Genomic DNA, 15,300 nt, shown 5'->3' with positions numbered 1-15,300 from the left:
GATCAGGACAGAGGGAGGGGTAAATAATTTTTTCCCTCTGCATGGTGGACCCAACAAAAATCAAATGCCAAAGCTGTTACTGGTGACCAGTAGGGAGCTTCCTTCACAGGACAAATAGTAGCTGGAGCTCCTGTCTCTAACAAGCAAAAGGCACTGTGCAGCTCTTGGTTTTTTTGTGTTTTTTTGTTTCCTTAATGGATTTTTTTTCTAGTACCAAAAAAAAAAAAAAAAAGGAAAAGAAAAGAAAAGAAAAGAAGGAAGACGTGGTTGGAAAGCATGAGAAAGCTACAAATGGAAGGCGATGGCATCTGGACCTCCCACCCCCTGTAAAATTCTGTAAATGAGACAGTGCAATGACATCGTAGGAACATAGAAAGCTGCCTTATACTGAGTCAGACCACTCGTTCTTCTAGTCCAGACACTGACTGAAAACAGAGTCTTCAGGGTATCTATCAGGCAGGATTCTTTCCCAGCCCCACCTGGAGATGCCAGGGATTGAATCTGGGACCTTCTGCATGCAAAGCAGGTCCTCAAGCACTGAGCTACAACCCTCCACTTAATAAAAAGTCTCTTCTGGACGCAGTCCAGGACCTGCTGCATTATGGAATGGGACTAACAACTCACTTTCTGGAATATCACTAATTTGACTATTCCACTAGATGCCACACTGCATTTATTGTATGGAGCACATGTTCTGGTTTTGTATGTAAGTAGTTGCATTTTGGCTCCCAGCTAAAGATCTCTTTGGGTTCACAGTGGTAATGCTGCTCCCTAATCAACCCAGAGACATTTCAGTGTTGTTGGTGACATGATTGGCCTGCTTAGCAAGAGGTAGTTTGGTAGGTTTATTAGCTAATATGAACAAGCAGAAGAGTTGATTGCCATGGCATGGAAAGCTAGTTAATAATCAGGTAAGTCAGATTTTTTTTTTTTTTAAACAGAACCATTCAGTGAAAAGAAAAGCCTATTAGAGTGAGTTTTTACAAACTATGAGTGTTCCTAGAAAATACTGGCCTGGTAGGACTATTTATTCAAAGCCTGCCACTAATGGCTTGATAATTTTGCAAGACGAATTCTTTTCTGCATATGACAAAACCCTTTTTATGGACCATGGAGTGGTTATTATGAAAGACTGCCTTTGATTCTGGAAAGCTTGAGATTGATCACTTTAAATATGCCAAAGTGGAACCATTTTTAACAACTTCTCAAAGAGTTCCTGAATATGAACAGTATGGAGAAATTGCAAGTAAGACCTGCACATACACGATACTTTTTTCCTGTACAACCACACAAATACCCTGATTATGGTATTTGATTTTATAGCCACAACAGGTAAATGCTGGTAAATGGTAAGCATTATTTAAGGATAAGACTAGGAACTATGCACTGCTGAGCTTTCACAGCATCTTTGATATCTAGGATATACTATCATGCGTACCAGTTACATTTCAAATGTATATTCTTAAAATGGGGCCTAATTCAGCTCTTGACACATCCTGTCTTGGACTCAACCTATGACATTCAAATATTTGACCAAACTTGAATCCAAATCTTCTTCAGCAGTTTCAGTAATTCAGCAGCAGCAACTGCATCAGTTTCCATTTCAATTAAAAATATAATTTTGCACCTAATTATTCACACACCAATCATATTCGAGTAATTTGGACTTGCCTACACATGGAAGGCATGTGCCTGTAAATACGTATTAACCTATCATTTCATCAACTGCAAATTAAAATGGTAAAATCTTGCATCCCAATGTTCAGCATATTTACTCAGATGTATGGATGGAATGAAAGATACTTGGCAATCCACGAAATGCAGATGTAGAGATGTATGGATTTTGTAAAATCTGTTCCATCTGCATTTCGTGGATTGCCAGGTCTCTTTCATTCCACTGTCTGCTCATTGACGGAGTCGGATTTTTCCCAATTTCCCAAATTTGTGAAAATTCACATTTGCACAAATTTGCACTTGCGAAAATGTTCAAATCCCCCCCCCAAAAAAAATGTGTGTTTCCATGCTTTAGCCTATGGAGGAAATACACATTTTCATGTGGTGTTTTTAAATTTCACCTGTTTTAATTTGTGAAAATTCTGGAAAGTAAAAAACTGGTACACAAATCCATGGAATCCATGAGACTCGGGAATAGCTGGACCACTGCAGAATCTGTGGGTCAGATTCATAGAAATCCAAACTCATTTGATTCCATTGTGGCTTTCTCCAACATCTCTACTCAGAACTAAGACCCACTGATTTCCATGGGGCTTACTTCCAGGTAACTGGGCTTTGCTTAACATTGTAATCTTTATCAGACTAGAGCAGTATCTGTGCACAATACAAATCATTTAAAAGTGGTGTATTTTTTTTAAAAAAGAATTATATATCACCCAAGTATCACTAAGGCTTGTGTCAAGTTAGTGTTTATTTTAATTGGTTATTTAATTGATTAATCTGATAAAAGCAAGAATTCTCATTGAGTAAAACCTTAAATTGGTTGAAAGAAAGGGAATGCTTCTGTGCATTTGGGAAAATGGAAAATACTGCTCAAGAGGGTTCTTCTAAAGCCAGCTGCACCAATATGATAGTTCATCAGGGAATCTTAATGATATCACATACAGTGAACCAGGGCCTCAACTCCTCCCATATTTCAGCATCACATAATTGTTTAGGAAAAAATAGAGAAGACTTTAAAGTTTAGTGATTGGTTACAAGCCAAGGGCATGGAACATAAATCTGGTCCCTGAGATATCATTAAAAAAGCTTGGCTATTGAGCAATTGAGTAATGAAACACATTATATATGATGGAGTTGAAGGCAATTACACACATATCTTAGAGGGCAAACTTTAGTGACCTCTTTCCTCCCTTTCCCATCTTTAAGCCTGTGTGTGTGTGTGTACTCCCATTTACCTTCCAATTTCAGTGGTCATCTGCTTGGAGACAGCCACCTTGCTGTTGCACTTATTACTTCTTAGTAGGAAAACATGGACCATTCTTTTTTTAACTGATGAAAGAGATAAGATTCCTATAAATTTTCTACCTTCAGAACTCATCCTGTATCAGCTGCCTTGAACATCTTCATAAGATAGCTTCCACCTCCCTATTATGTACATGTTGTTATCCTCATTCTTCTTTACTGTTTTCTCTTTATTTCTTCATACAATAATCCAGTTTATCCATACCCACTGATGTGTTTTTGTATCTTTCAAAGAGTGAACCACTACTGCACAAGATTCTGCAATCTCCTGTACAATTATTCTATTATTATGGTGTTTAACACTCCCTTAAGACTGGTACAAGAAATGTGTCCTCTGGAAAGTACCATCGCCAGCTAGATCCAGTGCTGAGCATAGGGGCAGGGACTTCTTCTGGAAATTGCTACTATTATTAGTCCTTTAGGATGTTATTTGTACCCACATTTCTCACCAGATTGATATATTAACTCAGGGATGACATCATGGCCTAGGGCCCACACCCAGCAGGGTCCCACTTGCAACAGTTCTCTGGGGTTGGTCGGTCCTTCTCTTCATCATCGCAACCTGGTTGTTCATCTCCTTCTTGATCTGGCCCAGACACCCATAGCAGTGAGAACATGGAGCAGTAGATGTTGCGGCCTTCTTGCTCACTTGCTCTCTGCCTATCAAGCAAGCCAGGGCTGGCAATTATGAGAAAGAGGATGAGGACCAAGAGCAGCTGGCGACAAAGGTGGTGAAAAGGCAGACTCACTGAGGGAGGGGGCCCACGGAAGGTGTCTTACCCCCAAAACCTGGAGCTGGCACTGTATTAGCTTGCGGGTTCAGTGGCTTTCATACAATTTCGCTGAAAGGACAAAACTGCAATACCTGTTTGAACAGAAAACCATGGTGATTTTACTTGTTTGACTGTGACCTTTAATCACTGAGTGACCTTCTTTCTCTAACTGATCTTCTTTCCTCTTTGAGATCCTTAGCAATGAAATTAGATGTTGAGACACAAATCTCCCGGAACAAACACAGAAATCTGAATGCAACTGCGACAAAAATGCTGACCTTGTGTGTGGATCTCTCACTCTTTCTCATCTTGTTGTCTCACTGGATTGGATCCAGACAAAGTTATTTGAACTTAGGCCCCATTGAAGTCCATGTGAAAGTCATGACTAAGTTAAGTTTCACTGATCACCCCCCCCCCCGAAAAATTCCTGCTGATGCCCATGATTTGAAGCTAGATATCCTACATACTCACCCAACACTGAACATTGAGCTTTAGCCACTGGGGCCCAAGGAGGTCCTACCCCCCTTGGGGATATTCCAGTCCTCTCCTTAAATGTTCACATCTTATTTTCAAAAGTGAGTCTTTCATTCTTTTTCATGTGGTAATAGAAAGAAAAACATACAACCCCCCCCCCTGCGCTCTTTGTATGTTTACAGAGAATCTAATGTTAGATCCATTGAAATGAATGGGACTTAAGTTACGCTAACATTCGATATGACCCATCATTCCATTGCATACAATCAATCATTCTATGTATTTGCTCCCTAATCAGTTAAGGCTGCAATCTTATGCACACTCACCTGGGAGTAAGCTCCACTGAATAGAGGTGGGCTTACTTCTGAGTGAACATCCATAGGATTGCTCTGTAAACATCTTTAAAGATATCAGCTTACTTACATTCATGCTCTGGTTGTTGTATATTCATTTCCTGCCCCCTTAGGCGCCTTCATCACACCATTTCTGGCAAGGGGCCTGGTTGTATTTTTATACCAAATGTGCTGCAAATTTTCTGGCCCGTTTACTTCTCTACATTGTAGCCTTTACTCTGGGAATGAAATGTAGTGTGACGGTGAGAGCGGCCGGGGGTGGGTGAGTGGGGGAGCAGAGGATGTGAGACATGGGGATCACTTTGGTTTGGTAATCTGCCTCTCTCTTGCTTTCCCTCCAAAGTTCAAGTTCAAACTCAGAGCATGGAAACTTTACAACTCAACACAGTCTTAAGGAAAAGTCAGAGGAAAAGCTTAACTAGTGGGCAGGCCTTTTAAGGGGACAAAGGAAGACCTGATCTATCATCAATAGGAATTAATGTAGGAATAAGCCCAAATTTCTCAGCTCAATAAACATTAGAACATTAAAGAAGTGGGACTAATTTCTGTCATTAACCATTAGAATTCCTTGTACTGTGAAAAACTCCCCACCTGCTCCTTCCAATCAGCACAAGTGAAGCAAAGCAAACAGCTCCCATTTGTCTGTGCTCTAGTTGTCTTTTTCAGTCTTCTTAGTAGTTTCTCCATGAGAGTTTGCCATTATGATTCAACCCTTGATCCCCTATTTTCCTTTGTTTACCACCCCCCAGGTAGTTTACTCTTACATGTACCCAATTTGGAATCCCATAAACCCAGCACCCCTCAGCAATTGCCCTATTCATAGGATCACAATGAGCCTGTGTATCCAGAAATCACAGATCTGCAGTTGTAGATAGAGAGATGCACCAATGTGTCTCCACTTGATAATGTGGACAGTAGATTCTATGATTACGATCCACACCATGTGTTGATGGTGCTGGTTGTGCTCTGAGAATTTTGCATAAAGAAAATGTACAATGCAATCCTATACACATTGACTGAGAAGTAAGCTCCATTGAGTTCAGAGGGACCTACTCCCAGGTAAGCGTATGCAGCTTTAGGAAAGATTATTCATGATAACAGTTTCATCTACTTTTTAAAAAAGTTATTTTGCTCTCACCTTTTAGGGCCCAAGTCTTCCCAAGGTGCTTTGCAAAATAAGAAATTAGAATTAGAACTATAAAAACAATCCATTAAACAGCATCAGATTAAATGTAGTGTGCCAATGATAAAAATCAATGAAACGCTTGAAAGAATTAAAAACAACAACACGTTTTCAGGATCCTAGAACTATGCTCTCAGTATTTCTCTTTTAATCTGGATCCAGTAACCAGAAAGAATACAATTGGGCTCTGCTCACAACCAAAGACTCAGACTGCACTTTCTGCAAGCCATGGGTTATAGGGTGGGTGAAAAGTCACGATGCCTGCGCCCATTTGGATGACAAGCCAGCCTGCGATGCGGCGCAGGTAATGCACAGGGACAGGGGAAACAACCAATGCTGTGTTGTTTCCCCCACCGACGACCCAGCCACTATCTGGAGAAGGACCAAAAAATGCACACTCACTAGGAATGCCCTTAGAACTCTATGTTGGCCCGTGTCTTTTAATCATGATTGTTCTGCAGACTCATAATTACTGCGGACTGAATTAATAGAATCATAGGTCTAGTTCAGATGTTACAGGAAACCACAGTTTCCTGCTATAAGAATGAACTGCAGCAAGCCTGCCTCTACCATATTTCCCTTCACCATATTTCCTCTCCTGCAGCTGTGAGCTGAGAAGCTTCTACTTCAACTTTTAATCAAACCACAGTTCCCCATGGTGTCCAAGTTCAGGGAAATCTTGGTGGTTTGCTTAAATTATTGTTTGAGGCCAAGCCAGGATCTGAAACCACAGATTGATCCTGGCTTATTCTTAGTATCCATAGTTTAAACAAACCACAGTTCTTCAAGTTCAGATGAAAATGCGAACTGTGGTTAGTTTAAAACAAGAAGTAGAAGCTTCCAGTCTCCTCTTCACAGCTTCAAAAGAAGAGGAGAAGGGAGGGGGAAGAGCATAAGTCCAAGGCTTACTATGGCGCATTCATGTAGTGCACATATGAGCAATGTGCAGGCCACATATGGCCCCTGACCAACTTCCATGAATCCTTTGAGCCCCTCCCCACTCCTGAGCTGATTCATCTCCTTCTTCCCTGTTGCCCAGCTGATGATGCTGGAAATAGCTGAGGAGCACACTGATAGGTGCTTCTCAGCTGTTCCCACCATCCAGCCCGGCCCTACTTTTAGGCAGAGTGAGGTGACTGCTGCAGGCAGCTTATTTTGAGTATCATGAAAGGTCAGAGAACTGTTGGCTATTTGATTTATTCTTATTGCATTTTTGCTGCCAAGGAAGGGAGAGGTGCTTGTGGGTTTTTCTGTCTCAGGTGCCAATATAATTTGACCAGCCTTGGACATTATGTACCTTGCCATGGAAGGAGGAGTCATTTGTTGCTCTGCCTCAGGCAGCAAAATGTCATGGATAAGCCCCGCCAGCATCAATCAGCTGGGCAGCAGGGGCAGTGCATGGTGGGATTGCTTAGATTCCATTACGTGCCTCCCTACTGCCCAGCTAATTGGCATGGGAAACAGCTGAGGAGTGCACCAGCCTACACACTCCTCAGCTGTTTCCAGCACCAACTAGCTGGAGAGTGGAGAGGGTGGGGGAAAGCTCAAAGGGATCTCAATGTGCTAGGAGGAGAGGTTGAAACCTCCCCATCCCCATGTGCTGAGATGGGCGGAAGGGTGCGCGCGCGTGTGTGTCTTTGTGTGTGTGGAGTTCCCATTACATCTGAGCCAGGTGATACAGTGGAAGGTACCTTGAGGATGATTTAGTTTAACTTTATGTGTTAGCAATATTCCTTAGAGTTCACTAACCTATGGTGCTTTGGAAGAACCTGCCATGTGAATGGTAGGCACGTTACAGGTTAAATCATTTGACTAGGTATCTGTAGTCCCCAAATTCCGATCATTCAGAGCCCTAGTTCTTTAGCTTGTAATTCTGTGCAGACTTACCTAGGCGAAAGATCCATTGAAAGCAGTGAGACTTACTTCTAAGTAGATCTGTATGGGATTGCACTCTTAGTTCTTGCTATCCTTCATGTATATTCCACCGTAAAAGTTACTCATGCCAGCATCATTTAGATTGTTTTGTTTTTTGCCACACTTCAGTGCAGAAAGCATTTTCAAATGTGTTAATAATAGAATAGAGGGAAGAAAGAAAGAATGAACAGATGAAAGAAGGAAGGAAAGAAAGAAAGAAAGAAAGAAAGAAACTCTGCAACATAAATTGGACACAGGAGGACAGCTGTAGACTGAACAGGAAGTGCTGGCCCAAGGCTAAATGAAACAGCTGTTGCTATTGTTCTGGATAGAAAGTGCCTTTGCAAATTCCACACAGCCTAGGATCAGAAAGCAGATGTTAGTAATTACAACACATGAAAAGAAGGGCACAGGATCAGGCAAGTGACGAAAAAGCAACGGGACCAATAGATTTATAACTCACTGCTGCAGACCAGCAACTACCAAGGAGCATGTAACAAGTCTCAGCGTTTATCTCTCATTCTTCCTGTAAAGTTCACACTAAGGGGTGTCATCACTCATTGTCTCCCCATGTTCAACTTACAATCCAATAACCAAATGATCTGAATACTGTAAGACAAAGGTGAAAGAACTCTATCATTTCTCCAAAAAAAACCCCCTACTGTATTCTACTTTTCAATAAATAAGAACAGCCTTTCCCCGAACATCTTCTCAGACTATAATGTATGAGCAGTACAATGAGCATAAAAGCTATGAATCCCAACAAATAAGAAATGTTTGAGACATTTATTTTAGTAAATTTGATTTTGATTTAAATGAAGTGTTGCCTGCCACATGTGCAAATGATCAGAAGTTTGAGTAAACGCAGAACTTACGAACCTACCTGGGTTCAGCCTCTGAGCTATGTGTAGATAATGTTCAGATCCATCACTAGTTTGAACAGATTGGATTTTTCAAAAGTGCCATAGTGAAAAACAGGTTGGTACTCTTGTGTGTCAGTTCCATGGTGGCTGCTATGCCAGGGCTAACTGCACTCCTGCCAGCAAAGTAGAGAGCACAAGAATTGCTGTAGAAACAAGAGACAACATAGGAACGCCAGCAGACACTCCCACAATATTCCTGGCAATTCTGCCACTGTCCCACCATTCATGATGTTTCACACTGATGATACCCACATGCTAGAAATGCATGGAAGGCACCAATCAACATACAGTGATGGCATGCATATCATGATGACAGCTCCCTAACCAGTCCATACCCCTGTTTTTTTTACACACAATGCACAATCTTGCTCAAAGGAAGTGCCCAGAGCACCTTTTCGTCAGAGGCCTCCATGGCCCACCAGATAGGAGCATGACAACTGGCACCTTCACCCACAAGCTCTTTAGGCCTCCTGTCAGATAGAGGCTTGAACATCTTGGCAGTCCAACCCCAGCAGCCAGTAGCAGATTGCAAAGAAATCTTTTAGCTAGGGGGAAAAAATCTAGACCTAAATGGGGAGTGAAGAACTGCTATTCCAACTGCACCAGTAGGCCAACTCCACATGACCACCGGCCTTCCCCCAGCTTCCCCCAGCTCTGTATGTGACCAGCCATATAGACCTGGACTGAAGGGGTTTTATGTGGAGCCATAGCTCAGTGAAACAACAGAGGTATAACACCCCAAAGGACCCAGGTTCAATCCCTGGAAATAGACTCCAAGAAAAGGGCTGGAAAGACATGCATGTACACCAGAGATGATGCCATGTCCATGAGTGAGCAAGCAACATGAGGCACCAGGATGCTCATCTCCTCCATTCCATCTAGCCATGTCCACCCCCAATGTGCATTTGAATGCTTGTTACCAAATGCTGGTTATTTTCCAATGGATCATTGTCAGTTCTACATGTACACACAAACTAGGGTGGCCACTTACACATTGCCAAAAGAGAGGAAATGTGTTGTTGTTGTTCAGTCGTTCAGTCGTGTCTGACTCTTCATGACCCCATGGACCATAGCACGCCAGGCCTTCCTGTCCTGCGCTCTCTCCCGGAGCGTGCTCAAGTTCATATTCATTGCATCCGTGATGCTATCTAGCCATCTCATCCTCTGCCGTCCCCTTCTCCTTTTGCCTTCAGTCTTTCCCAGCATCAGGTCTTTTCCAGGGAGTTTTCTCTTTGCATTAGGTGGCCAAAATATTGGAGCTTCAGCTTCAGTATCTGTCCTTCCAATGAGCACTCAGGGTTGATTTCCTTTAAGATGGACTGATTTGACCTCCTTGCAGTCCAGGGGACTCGTAAGAGTCTTCTCCAGCACCACAGTTCGAAAGCATCAATTCTTTGGCACTCAGCCTTCCTTATAGTCCAGCTCTCACAGCCATACATTACTACTGGGAAAACCATAGCTTTGATTAGACGGACCTTTGTCGGCAAGGTGATGTCTCTGCTTCTGACTATGCTGTCTAGGTTTGCCATAGCTTTCCTCCCAAGGAGCAAGCGTCTTTTAATTTCATGGCTACAGTCACCGTCTGCAGTGATCTTGGAGCCCAAGAAAGTAAAATCTGTCACTGCTTCCATTTCTTCCCCTTCTATATGCCAGGAAGTGATAGGGCCAGATGACATGATCTTAGTTTTTTTAATGTTGAGTTTCAAACCAGCTTTTGCACTCTCCTCTTTCACCCTCAACAAGAGGCTCTTGAGATCCTCTTCGCTTTCTGCCATTAGGGTGGTATCGTCTGCATATCGGAGGTTGTTGATAATTCTCCCAGCAATCTTAATTCCGATCTCTGATTCATTCAACCCGGCATTTCTCATGATGTACTCTGCATATAAGTTAAATAAGCAGGGTGACAATATGCAGCCTTGTCGTACTCCTTTCCCAATTTTGAACCACTCGGTTGTTCCATGTCTGGTTCTTACTGTTGCTTCTTGACCCTCGTACAGGTTTCTCAGGAGACAGCTAAGGTGGTCTGGTACTCCCATCACTTTAAGAATTTGCCACAGTTTGTTGTGATCCACACAATCAAAGGCTTTAGCGTAGTCAATGAAGCAGAAATAGATGTTTTTCTGGAATTCTCTTGCTTTCTCCATGATGCAGCGAATGTCAGCGATTTGATCTCTAGTTCCTCTGTCTCTTTGAAACCCAGCTTGTACTTCCGGTAGTTCTCGGTTCGCATACTGCTGAAGCCTAGCTTGTAGGATTTTGAGCATCACCTTGCTGGCATGTGAAATGAGCACAATTATGCGGTAGTTTGAACACTTTTTGGCGTTGCCCTTCTTTGGAATTGGAATGTAAACTGACCTTTTCCAGTCTTGCGGCCATTGTTGAGTGTTCCAAATTTGTTGGCATATTGAATGCAGCACTTTAACAGCATCATCTTTTAGGATTTTAAATAGCTCAGCTGGAAGACTGTCATCTCCGCTAGCTTTGTTGTTACTAATGCTTCCTAAGGCCCACTTGACTTCACTCTCAAGGATGTCCGGCTCAAGTTCAGTGACCGCACTATCATGGCTATCAAGGACCTTAAGATCTTTCCTTAGTTCTTAACCCTCCTTAGTAAGAAGGAGTATCTTCTCCTTAGTAAGAAGATAGTTCTTCTGTGTATTCTTTCCACCTCTTCTTAATCTCATCTGCTTCTGTTAGGTCCCTGCCTTCTTTGTCCTTTATCATGCCCGTCTTTGCACAAAACGTTCCCTTGAGATCTCCAATTTTCTTGAAGAGATCTCTAGTCTTTCCCATTCTGTTGTTTTCCTCGATTTCTTTGCATTGTTCATTTAAGAAGGCCTTCTTGTCTCTCCTTGCTATTCTCTGGAACTTTGCATTCAGTTGGATATATCTTCCCCTTTCTCCCTTGCTTTTTGCTTCCCTTCTTTCCTCAGCTACTTGTAAAGCCGCATCAGACAGCCACTTTGCTTTCTTGCATTTCTTTTTCTTTGGGATGGATTGAGTTGCTGCCTCCTGAACAATGTTACGGACATCTGTCCATAGTTCCTCAGGCACTCTGTCTATCAGGTCTAATCCCTGAAATCTATTCCTCACCTCCACTGTATATTCATAAGGGATATGATTTAGGTCATATCTGAATGGTTTAGTGGTTTTCCCTACGTTCTTCAATTTAAGCCGAATTTTTTCAAGAAGCAGCTCATGATCTGAGCCACAGTCAGCTCCAGGTCTTGTTTTGACTGACTGTATGGAGCTTCTCCATCTTTGGCTGCAAAGGACATAATCAATCTGATTTCGATATTGACCATCTGGTGATGTCCATGTGTAGAGTCGTCTCTTGTGCTGTTGGAAAAGAGTGTTTGCTATTATCAGCGTGTTCTCTTGGCAAAACTCTATTAGCTTTTGTCCTGCTTCATTTTGTACACCAAGGCCATGCCTGCCTGTTAACCCGGTGATTTCTTGACTTCCTACTTTAGCATTCCAATCCCCTACGATGAAGAGGACATCTTTTTTTGGTGTTAGTTCTAGAAGGTGTTGTAGGTCTTCATAGAACCGATCAACCTCAGCTTCTTCGGCATCAGTGGTTGGGGCATAGACTTGAATTACTGTGATGTTGAATGGTTTGCCTTGGATTCGTACTGAGACCATTCTATCATTTTTAAGATTGTACCCCAGTACTGCTTTTCCCACCCTTTTGTTGACTATGAGTGCTACTCCATTTCTTCTAAGGGATTCTTGCCCACAATAGTAGATATGATGGTCACCTGAATTAAATTCGCCCATGCCTGTCCATTTTAGTTCGCTGATTCCCAAGATGTTGATGTTCAATCTTGCCATCTCATGTTTGACCACCTCCAGCTTACCTTGATTCATTGATCTGACATTCCAGGTTCCTAAACAATATTGTTCTTTACAGCATCGGATTTTCTTTTCACCACCAGACACATCCACAGCTGAGTGTCCTTTCGGCTTTGGCCCAGCCGCTTCACTCTTTCGGGCTCTACTTGGAAATACCCTCTCCTCTTTCCCAGTAGTATATTGGACACCTTCCGACTTGAGGGGCTCATCTTCCGGCGTCATCTCTTTTAGCCTTGTGATACGTTCCATGGGGTTTTCTTGGCAAGAATACTGGAGTGGGTTGCCATTTCCTTCTCCAGTGGACCACATTTTGTCAGAACTCTCTGCCATGACCTGTCCGTCTTGGGTGGCCCTGCACGGCATAGCTTATGGCTTCACTGAGTTACGCAAGCCCCTTCGCCACAACAAGGCAGTGATCCATGAAGGGGAAAAAAGAGAGGAAATGCATCACCAAAAAAGGGGACAAAAGAGGGCAGCGATTTGCATAACATTTGCATATGCTAATATGTAGATGTAAATGTAGAAAGAACTGCTACCATTTAAATGGAAATACAATACAGTTCCTCACAGTGGGGAAGACCGCAACCTGTGTGCCTGCTCATTCTGCTGTCTAGGTTGATGGGCAACGTCAAGAGTTCTGCTCGACCTTGCTATGGTTCCTTATATATAAACCAGAGTTGGACTGGACAACTCTTCAAATAGAGGACGCCTTCAGATAGAGGACTGTCCTTTGTAAAGTAGGACACATGCCCCCCCCACACACTTTCTACAACTCAGCTGCCTGATTTATCACACCAGCAGTATCTGGGAGGGTGGGAGTGAGGAGGACATTCTGCTGTTGAGCAGCCCATCCTAGCTGGGGTTTCAGTGACAAGACTGTGGCTAACGGTGTAGTCTCTCAGCACTGGTGGGGTGTTATGGTGGAGAACCAACTGCCTTCCTCCTGTAGTGCACCCCATCATGGATACAGCTGAGGTGAGCAAGAGATGATAAGAAGAACAGAGACAGAGTTGAAAATGTCACAAGTTTGAGTTGAGCAACATCGGTTGTGGACTGACAGCCTCATGGAGTAATGAGGTTGCCAATGAGTTCTGTTCTTTTGTGCCTTTGAAGGCAGCATAATAGACAGAGGAGCAACAGGGACAGTGTTTCCCATCATTGCATTTCCAGGCTAGGTAAGGCTGAGCCTGTTGTATTGCTGTCTGCCATTCACTCTGGACAAGAACACACACCCATGGCAACCCTAGAGTGTAAAAGCTGGCTTTCGAGTGGTCATTGCTGCAGGCTTTGCTTGTGGTCTACATGGCACTAAGAGTGGAGAACATTATTATCATTTTATTATTATTATTATTATTTATTGCATTTATATCCCGCCTTTTTTCCTCTTGCAAGGAACCCAAGGCGGCTTATACCATCCTCCTCCTCTCCATTTTATCCTCACAACAACAACCCTGTGAGGTAGGCTGGGCTGAGAGTCTGTGACTGGCCCAAAGTCACCCATTGAGCTTCCATGGCCGAGTGGGGACTAGAACCCGGATCTCCCGGCTCCCAGTCCAACACTCTCGCCACTACACAACACTGGCTCCCTTCCCTCTGTGTATTTTGGATGGTTACCTGGAGAGAGACAACATGGGGACAAAGATGAATAGTTGCAGTGGATGGTTCCTGTGAATGGGGGCTATTAGGGGTCATTTGGGAGTGACTGGGAAAGTCTGTTGCCACCTGGACCAGGGTGGACAGATGCCAGGCTTACCAGATCTACAGTGTTTTCCTAGAAGCCCAAGATCTACCAACTGGAACCCAGTGCAAAAGACATACACTTAGAATTAAATAATTCTGAGCTCAATAATTTTTCTGGGTATCCAAGTGGAACAGATCTCATAGTCTCTGCACACAGTCTGCTGTGGAGTCATTTTGTCGTTCCCATTATTAAACTGTTGGGAGCCAGAAATCCTTGCTGATCTACTTTAAATCACTCAGAGATCTATCAGTAGATCCCAATCTACTTTCTGTCCATTTCCAGGTGCTCTTCCATTCCACATCTCCCAGCTTCTCTCTTACTGGTAGCCCCCCTGATGTCTACATATGGAGATTACCTGTTGGGAGAGGTAATGCCATATTCAGAGAGTACTAGCCCATCCTTTGTAAGGAGACAATACTCACCGATCCATTGCATTGGAACTCTGACTCGGATTACTGTTTGCCCTGACTCTGAGCCTGCAAGGGTTAATGGGTCATGAGCATTTGAATAGCAGTAGGTGGAGTGCAGGCAGCTAGGGCTCTCTCCACTGACTTCAGTGGGAGTGTTTTCACTTACACTTTTGTTGGTGCAACGTTTCACAGCTGCAGTGGGGCAGGAAGAAGCCCAAAAGAAATATGGGATGCCTCCTAAGCTCTGCTTCTGCATTGTCACACCTCACCTTTGCCCTCTTACTTATTTATTTGCCACCCATCTGGCCAGCTATCTGGCCACTCTAGGCAGCATACAGCACTAATAACAAATGTACATAATCATCTTGCATGGGAGATGTAAGGGTAGTGCTACATCAACATGCAGTCACTTCCATGGAGTATCTTCAGACTCCGCTGATGCTGGGGGAGTTTTAGGAGTGATCTTACCTCTGCCCCGTGGCTATAACTTGGGTATCGGATCACACTTTTAAGGGTCACATCATTTCTCTGAAAGTCATTGGCACTTGCCTCAAGCTGTTGTTGGTTGGATTAAAAAAAAAACCCTGCCATTTTGGAGTAAATGGGTGAGTGAGGTATAATTTAAAATGACTGAAGCCAAGTTCACATGATACTTTGTGGAGATCCGTTTGGAACTATGTATTTACAGAAAACAG

The 15,300-nt window shown here is 43.1% G+C and overlaps 1 protein-coding gene across 2 annotated transcripts in view; it reads right to left on the bottom strand.

Moving 5' to 3' along the window:
- Positions 1-15,300, bottom strand: part of LOC146350984 (uncharacterized) — a 140,716-nt gene that overhangs the window by 71,106 nt on the left and 54,310 nt on the right. The window contains exon 3 of one of the 2 annotated variants that reach the window (XR_014789463.1): positions 2,410-3,844. The exons of the other annotated variant lie outside the window; for it this stretch is intronic. The gene's annotated coding sequence lies outside the window, so the exon portion shown is untranslated. Of the gene's footprint in view, positions 1-2,409; positions 3,845-15,300 lie in introns of those variants that run through there. 2 annotated transcript variants of the gene reach the window in all.

The sequence above is a fragment of the Heloderma suspectum genome, chromosome 3 (genome assembly GCF_057233095.1).
Source record: "Heloderma suspectum isolate Gila_16-S chromosome 3, 16-S_ref, whole genome shotgun sequence".
Taxonomy (NCBI): Eukaryota; Metazoa; Chordata; class Lepidosauria; order Squamata; family Helodermatidae; genus Heloderma; species Heloderma suspectum.
This window is presented reverse-complemented; position numbering and strand designations above follow the sequence as displayed.